Source organism: Amblyraja radiata, chromosome 35 (genome assembly GCF_010909765.2).
Source record: "Amblyraja radiata isolate CabotCenter1 chromosome 35, sAmbRad1.1.pri, whole genome shotgun sequence".
In the NCBI taxonomy this organism is placed as follows: domain Eukaryota; kingdom Metazoa; phylum Chordata; class Chondrichthyes; order Rajiformes; family Rajidae; genus Amblyraja; species Amblyraja radiata.
Window position 1 is genome coordinate 8,429,091 of NC_045990.1, and position 7,635 is coordinate 8,436,725.

Here is a 7,635-nt window from a genome sequence, read left to right on the forward strand (position 1 = left end):
AACGTCACCCATTCCTTCTCTCCAGAGATACTGCCTGTCCCGCTGAGTTACTCCAGCATTTTGTGTCTAAATCCTATTTAACTCTGTGTGTGTCCCCCTAGCCTATCAGTAATAATGTTGTGCCTTTATTTTTGTCGTCTTAACTTATCGATATCTTCCTGCACTGATTATATGATCTAAATAAATGGGTGTTGGGGTGTATTATAGCTTTGATCCAGGGTGAGGCATTTCTATGGTTCTCTTTGGGAGGTGATCCTTTTTACAGGGAGTGCCTGCGCTAATAAGAGCCCCGCAGAGCAGCTTGCTAATGAGAGAAGGTTCATCCATTCAGATAGTGAGTGCAGTCTGTCAATAAAACCACAGCACTCTGCATGTGAACTGCCTACACACTGATCCCTGCTTCTGCAGCTGTTCTGACCAGCACCAGACACCCGGGTTCGATCCTGACTACCGATGCTGTCTTGTGACCTGCGTGGGTTTTCACCGGGATCTCAACTTTCCTCGCGCACTCCAAAGACGTACAGGTTTGTAGGTTAATTGGCTTGGTAACATTGTAAATTGTCCCTAGTGTGTGTGTGTGTGGGATATTGTTAGTGTGCGGGACTGCTGGTCGGTGCGGACTCGTTGGGCCGAAGTGCTTGCTTTAGCACTGTATCTCTAAATTAAACTAAGTCTGTGGTACAGAAGCATTGCCCACTGGAGGGTCGAGAACATGCGGGACGTTCTGGGGACAACCTCGGCTGGCAATTGGGGAAAGGCAGGGACCCGAGCTGCCTGTGCTGCTTTCCATTCCAGTCGACGGCTCTCACCTGCACTTCCTAGATTAAAACAAATACACTAACATTCATCTGTGAAAGACCCAAAGATTTGCGTGCCAGTCTGCATCGGATGTGCAGAGTTAACTCCTGAGCAGGGTGCTGCTTCCAGCTCTTCAACCGTGCTAGTATTTAAGGAATACTTTACACTAATATTATATCTGAATTGGTAACGATCCTGAACAATCATAACTTGGGGACGGGAGAACTATTCTATTTGTGTGTGTGTGTGCGCCTGTGTGTGTCTGTGTCCGTGTCCGTGTTTGTGTCCGTGTGTGTCTGTGTCTGTCTGTCTGTGTCCGTGTGTGTGTGTGCCTGTGTGTGTGTGTTTGTTTGTGTCGGCACTGATCCTTGCGGGTGTAACGCAAGGGGGCCAATTTACGACGTTGCACCCTTGTCGAACATTCCTAGTGGAATACTCTCACTTTTATCTCTGACTGAAACTATGGTGCTGGCATTGGAAGGGGGAATGGTTTTGGATGGGATGGGCATTGGGTTGGTATGGGATGGGCATTGGAATTCGGTGAAGTGCCTGCTAACTGTCCTGAATGTTTTACAATTTGGAAAGTAATGTATAAAGTGGAAATGATTATTCACAATAAAGAGGTACGTGAAGATTTGGTAACCGGTTGTCCTTGGTTATTTTTGATAGGTTTACTCTTTGTCAGTAACTTCTAACTTGAGGACCAGTGTCATCTCTTGCAGCTCACACCTCCACTCAATGTTCTCATTTTCGCACAAATGGTATCGGATAGAGCGAATGGTAGGAATGAACAAACATTTTAGACCGGTGGACAAAAGGAACTGCAGATGCTGCAATCTTGAGAAAAGCACAAACTGCTGGAAGCACTCTGGTGCAGGCTGCATCTGTGGAGGGAATGGATGGATAATGTTTCAGGACGAGACCCTTCTTCAGAATGAAGGTGAAGGGGAAAAGATTTAATAGAAATCTGAGGGGTAACTTTTTCACACAAAGGGTGGTCGGTGTATGGAACAAGCAGAGGAGGTAGTTGAGGCAGGGACTATCACAAAGTTTAAGAAACATTTAGACAGGTACATGGGTAGGACAGATTTAGAGGGATATGGGCTAAATGTAGGCAGGTGGGACTAGTGTAGATGGGGCATGTTTTGTACTCGATCAGCCCTCATCCTCCTGCACTCCAAGGAATAGAGTCCCAGTCTGCTCAACCTATCCCTGTAGCCCAGAATTAGTTCCTCCAGCACTCTGTGTTCTGCTACACATTGTTACGCTGTGTGTGTGTGTGTGTGTGTGCGTGTGGATGCGATCTCGCTGGCCCTCCACTCCGCACTGGACCACTTGGACAACAAAAACTCATATGTCAGGCTGTTATTCATTGATTACAGCTCGGCATTTAACACAATCATCCCCTCCAAACTGGTTACCAAACTCGCAGAACTGGGTCTCTGCGCATCCCTCTGCAACTGGATCCTCGACTTCCTCGTCCACAGACCACAGTCTGTTCGTATTGGTGGAAATGTGTCAGCCTCAATAACAATCAGCACGGGAGCACCTCAAGGCTGCGTGCTCAGCCCCCTGCTGTACTCATTCTATACCCATGACTGCGTAGCGAACCACAGTGCGAACTCCATCATCAAGTTCGCTGACGACACCACTATTGTGGGGCGTATCACTGATGGGGATGAGTCAGAGTACAGAAGAGAGATCGAGCAACTGTCCATATGGTGCCAGCGCAATAACCTGGCCCTCAACACCAGCAAAACCAAGGAACTGATTGTGGACTTTGGAAGGAGTAGGAGGGGGACCCACAGCCCCATTTATATCAACGGGTCGATGGTTGAAAGGGTCAAGAGCTTCAAATTCCTGGGCGTGCACATCTCTGAAGATCTTTCCTGGTCCGAGAACACTAATGCAATCATCAAAAAAGCACATCAGCGCCTCTACTTCCTGAGAAGATTACGGAGAGTCGGATTGTCAAGGAAGACTCTCTCTAACTTCTACAGGTGCACAGTCGAGAGCATGCTGACCGGTTGCATCGTGGCTTGGTTCGGCAATTTGAGCGCCCTGGAAAGGAAAAGACTACAAAAAGTAGTAAACACTGCCCAGTCCATCATCGGCTCTGACCTTCCTTCCATCGAGGGGATTTATCGCAGTCGCTGCCTCAAAAAGGCTGGCAGTATCATCAAAGACCCACACCATCCTGGCCACACACTCATCTCCCTGCTACCTTCAGGTAGAAGGTACAGGAGCCTGAAGACTGCAACAACCAGGTTCAGGAATAGTTACTTCCCCTCAGCCATCAGGCTATTAAACCTGGCTCGGACAAAACTCTGATTATTACCAACCACTTTCTGTTATTTGCACTATCAGTTTATTTATTCATGTGTGTATATATTTATATCATGGTATATGGACACATTTATCTGTTTTGTAGTAAATGCCTACTATTTTTCTGTGTGCTTAAGCAAAGCAAGAATTTCATTGTCCTATACAGGGACACATGACAATAAACTCACTTGAACTTGAACTTGTTTGTTTGTGTGTGTGTGCCTGCGTGTGTATGATGTGATGTAATGTCACTACTGAGCAGCAGATGGTGATGTTGAGCTGCGTAACTAACAGTGAAAAAAGACACCAAATGCTGGAGTAACTCAGCGGGCCAGGCGGCATCTCTGGAGAGAAGGGATGGGTGACGTTTCTGGTCGAGACCCTTCTTCAGACTGAGAGTAGTGGGAGCGGGCGATACAGAGATAAGGAAGTGCAAGGTGTGAGAACGAGATATCAAAGGGGATGGAGATCAAGTAAAATGTGGCATTGGGTCATTGTTGGCTAAGAGAAGCCAATATCAAAGCAAACAGATAAAATGTAATCAGGGACAGTCAGGCAGGTCAGAGAACTGGGAAAGGGGAGGAAAGGAGGGGTGACCTTTGGGGTCGGGACCCTGTCCCAACCTGAAACTTTGCCTATTCATTTGAGTGAGGGTCCTGACCCGAAACCGTCACCTATCCATGTGAACCCCCTCCCCAACAGCCCTGTGAATCACTTTCACCAGAAAACACAGCAGAGGTTCAGTAAGCATCAGTCTCTTAAAGGAACGTAAGAAGGCCGATGGTCTTTTAACAAGTGTCTTTTTTTGTAAAGTAGCATTTGCAGTTCCTTGTTTCTAACTTCTCAGAGGTGGAGCATGGAAACGGGTCAGTGCAGGTCAATGACACACACACACACACACACACGCACACACGCGCACACACACACACACACACACACACTACAGACAGCACCCGTAGTCAGGATGGAAACACACACACACACACACACACACACACACACACACACACACTACAGACAGCACCCGTAGTCAGGATGGAAACACACACTACAGACACACACACACACACACACTACAGACACACACACACACACACAACAGACACACACACACACACACACACACACACACACTACAGACACACACACACACACAACAGACACACACACACACACACACACACACACACACTACAGACACACACACACACACACACACTACAGACACACACACACACACACACACACTACAGACACACACACACACACACACACACACACACACTACAGACACACACACACACAACAGACACACACACACACACACACAACAGACACACACACACACACACACAACAGACACACACACACACACACACACACTACAGACACACACACACACACACACAACAGACACACACACACACACACACACACACTACAGACACACACACACAGACACACTACAGACAGCACCCGTAGTCAGGAAGGAACCCGGGTCTGTGGCGCTGCCGTGCCCCCCACTAAACCAAACTAAACTCATCTGGAGGGATGTGGATCATGTGCAGGTGGATAAGAGGTGATCTTTGCATCGTGTTTGGCACAGAGATTGTGGGCCGAAGGGCCTGTTTTTGCGCTGTGCAATGATCTATGTTGTGTCACAGAAACATCTATTGACTGTAAAACACTTGGGGATGCTCTGATTAGTTACATCAGCCCCATTTGTATCAACGCTCCTGCAGGATCTGCTTTCCGGCCACAGACCTGATGACCAAGGGCAGATGAGAATGGCTCTGGGTGGTAACATGGGTGTGAGCAGAGGGAGAGGTTGAGTCGACTGGGTCTCTATTCCATGGAGCGCTGGGAGAATGAGGGAAGATCTTATAGAGGTGAACAAAATCATGAGAGGAATAGATCGGGTAGATGCACAGTCTCTTGCCCAGAGTAGGGGAATCGAGGACCAGAGGACATAGGTTAAAGGTGAAGGGGAAAGATTTAATAGGAATCTGAGGGGTAACTATTTCACACGAAGGATGTTGGGTGTATGGAACAACTGCCAGAGGAGGTAGTAGAAGCTGGGACTATCCCATCGTTTAAGAGACAGACATGTACATGGATTGGGCAGGTTTGGAGGGATATGGACCAAGCGCAGGCAAGTGGAACTGGTGTGGCTGGGACATTGTTGGCTGGTGTGAGCAAGTTGGGCCGATGGGCCTGTTTCCACACTGTATCACCCTATGACCAGAGGCAGGCATGAGTAAACGCTGGAGCATCGGGTGATCTTTCCCTCCTCATCGCCCGAGAGGCCTGACTGCGTTCGGCTGGTTTCAGTGAGCTTAGCTTTAAAACTAGCTTCTGATCAGTCAAGTACTTGGAGGCTTCTTCCTCTTGTCTAGGGACTCACCTGATGGGTCGCAATGCCTCCCCCCCCCCACCTTAACATCGTGGAGTCGGTATTTTGGGGGACAGAGGGTTATGGACTGTCTCTTTAAAACCTTGTGGAGGACGGTTAGCTGTGGACTGTCTCTTTAAGACATTGTGGGGGCAGTGAGTTGTGGACTGTCTCTTTAAGACATTGTGGGGGCAGTGAGTTGTGGACTGTCTCTTTAAGACATTGTGGGGGCAGTGAGTTGTGGACTGTCTCTTTAAGAGCAGTATTCGTTCAAGCATAATTATCTTTCCATCAAAACAACATTTGCTGTCACATGTTAGCTGCCTTGTTTGGCAAGCTGATTATGTAACGCACCTTTAACCAAGCATGTCATGTCATCAGTGACACTGAATTCCCAGAAACACTCCTTCCTCCCATCCCTCAGGGATCACTGGAGCTAATCGCTCTTTACTCTGCCCAAAACTTGTTGGTGTCCCAGCGGAGCGGGATGTCCGTCGGGGAATGTTGCCGACTGGCCCGTTGCAGACTGCAGGAGTACGTGCTGAGGGACTCGCTGAAGCTCGGTGCAGCCAACGCCAAGGCTCGGTGGGGGAGGACCACAGTCTAGGGACCTTCCGCTGCTGGACTTGGGGGGGCAGAGTCTGATGGGGCCACCCCCCAAACAAGGGAAAGGAAATCACCCCAGGGGGCCACATGAGTAGCAAGGGAGGTTTAAAGTTACATGCGGACACTACTGAGTATTATACTGAGCATGACACCAGTCTGAAGAAGGGTCTCAACCCGAAACGTCACCCATTCCTCCTCTCCTGAGATGCTGCCTGTCCCGCTGAGTTACTCCAGCATTTTGTGTCTATCTTCGGTTTAAACCAGCACCTGCAGTTCCTTCCTAGACATTACACTAGTGAATGTATACAATGTATGAACAGATTTGGCACAGTTTTTGTTTTGTGTGATTTAAAAAAAAAAATTTGAATAAAATTTATTTTGGAAATATTAAAAAAAGTTAACAAAGGGAACCGCAACCAACCCAGTCCACTGGACTCTCCCCACCTTGGACTACGAGGACAGGGCGAATACCCACCCCACACCCCTCCCCATCCCCCAACCTCCCACCCGCCCGCCCTCCTATCAACCGATTCTCCTCCCCCACTCCCAGCAGATAGACACAAAATAAAGGGCCTGTCCCACTTGGCCGTCATTTGCACGTCACGCAGATGGCACGTCACAAAATCCTGCGACGCTGCGTGTGGCCGCGTGTCACTGCCCATGTCACCGCGCACCGTACGGGCGTAATGCGCATCACGTGCGTGTCACGTAAATGATGCCTCGTAAATTACGCACATAAGACAGCCAAGTGGGACAGGCCCTTAACTCAGCGGGCCAGGCAGCATCTCTGGAGAGAAGGAATGGGTGACGTTTTGGGTCGATACCCTTCTAGTTACATTTACTCGGCAATGGAACAATGATATTATTACTGACACGCGGATAAATGTAGAATAATCAGTAATGCAATAAATTAATAATCATTAATACCAAATAATCAGACTACAGAACTGTATAAAAGTTGTGATAATGACTTAAATATCGTAGTGGTGTCTAAGAGGTGCACATGGATTTGCAGGGAGTGGAAGGATGTGGATCGCACGCAGGCAGAGGAGATAAGTTTAACCTGTCATCAGGTTCAGCATGGTTATTGTGGGCTGAATGGCCTCTTCCTGTGCTGTACAGTTCGATGTAAAACGCAAGTCTGTCGTGCCACTAATAACAAAGATCAAGGTCCAGAGAGGTTCATAGTTGCTGAAGTTGAGGTTAGTTTATAGATCAGTCTGCCGAAGGGTCTCGACCCGAAACATCACCAATTCCCTCTCTCCAGAGATGCTGCCTTTCCCAATGAGTTACCACAGTATTTTGTGTCTATTTCAATTTAAACCAGCATCTGCTGTTCTTTCCGACACATTGAGGTTAGTTTAGTTTAGTTTTAGAGATACAGCACGGAAACACGGCCTTTGGCCCACGTAGTCTGCGCCGACCAGCGATCCTCGCACACAATCACTATCCTACCCACACAATGGACAGTTTACAATTTTACCAAAGCCAATTAACCTACAAACCCGTAGGTC